Raw genomic sequence first — 1642 nt, 5'->3', positions numbered from 1 at the left:
TGGAACTCAGGCTCAGGAAGCAGTGCTCATTACCAGAACAGGGCACCTTGCGGTCATAAAGAACTGCAATTCCTTAGTTCTCCAGTGGCAGATTGACCAAGTCCCATGCTAGATCTCAGTCAGGGAGCAAGTGGAGGAAAAATCAGGAGCCAGGATTCAACACTACAAGAGGATCTACTTCTTTCAAGCACTTAAAGATTGGAAGTGATGACTAGCATGTACAAAGCTGCTTAAGTGCTTTTTATCCCAGCCCTGAATGGATGAATAAAAGGCTCTGAAGGTGACTAACAATCCAAAATCCCAATGCCAAACACAATAATTATTTCTTATTAATCTCGCAGTCCAACTTGATTGGTTGGCCTGAGGTAAATGAGGTAAGTAGAAATTTACTCCACACAGTCTTTCGGGCACTCAAGCTTCAAGTCCTTGCCATTCAGTGGCTCCAGCACCTTTTCAGGTCTTGGTATCCTCCTCTGGTTCCTCTGCATCCAATAGAAGGGACAAATGTTGAGGGAGGACCTCAAGGCAGTGTTCTAGGTGCTGGGAATAGAACTGCAAACAAAATCAGACAATGCTGCTGACTTCTAGTTATTCATAGGTTAATGGGAGGATATAGACATGGGTGCAAAAATACAGTGGAAGACAGTAAATGTTGTAATAGAAGTGCTCTGGGAACTGAGGGGAAAACACATCTGAATTTAGAGTGATAGAGGCCTGGAAACAATAATACAGTTAGTATTTTTCCTACATGCCAAACATTGCACTAAGCAATTTATATCCCCAATGTGATTTAATCTTACAAATACCCAGTGAAGTTATTTTTGTCACTGTGTAGATGAGGCAACTAGAGCAGAAAAAAAGTTAACTAAGTTTTCCTATGTTACGTAGCTTTTAAGAAATTAGAACCTGAATCTAGCAAATTCTGAAACCCATACCCTTTTCTCGACGTGCCATATTGCCTTTAATTAAGTTTAAGAAGGTATTGCCGTTGGAACTGGATTGATGGTTGAGGTGCTAGGACTTTCAGTTATTAGAACACTGTGTGCCAAAGCATGATGAGTGTAAGAACAGGTTGCATTTAAGGAATTGTGAATTGGGACAAACAAATTAAATTCCTGTGAAAAACAACCCCCAAAGTCTCAGTGGTTTAAAACAACAAAAATTTGTTTCTGTTCCAAGCAAGTACGCAGTGGGCTTTCCTCCACATGGTCATTCAAGGATCCATGAGACCACTTGAGTCAGAGTGGAAAAACAAGGAAACCTAGAGAATCAAGCACTGTTTTTTTTCTGCCTTGACCTGGAAGCAACATATGTCAGTTCCCCTCAAAGCCAACTGACCAGAACTAGTCACATGGCTCCAACTACCTTCTATAAGCTGGACAGAGATGGGAGAAAATGAGTATTGTGTGAGTATTACTGTCTGCTGCGTCTGGCATTTACTTTAAAAAATATTTCTTTTTAAATAAGGAAGGTAAGGACTTCTCTGGCAGTCCAGTCGTTAAGACTCCATGCTTCCAATGCAAGGGGCTTGGATTCTATCCCAAGTGGGGGAACTAAGATCCCTCATGCTGTGCAGTCAAATAAATAAATAAAATAATGAAGGTAGAACGCATCAAAGTGAAATGTTCTCATTCCTGACTCA

Source organism: Giraffa tippelskirchi, chromosome 7 (genome assembly GCF_054371585.1).
Source record: "Giraffa tippelskirchi isolate mGirTip1 chromosome 7, T2T-mGirTip1v1.2.pri, whole genome shotgun sequence".
In the NCBI taxonomy this organism is placed as follows: Eukaryota; Metazoa; Chordata; class Mammalia; order Artiodactyla; family Giraffidae; genus Giraffa; species Giraffa tippelskirchi.
Note: the sequence above shows the minus strand (reverse complement) of the source record.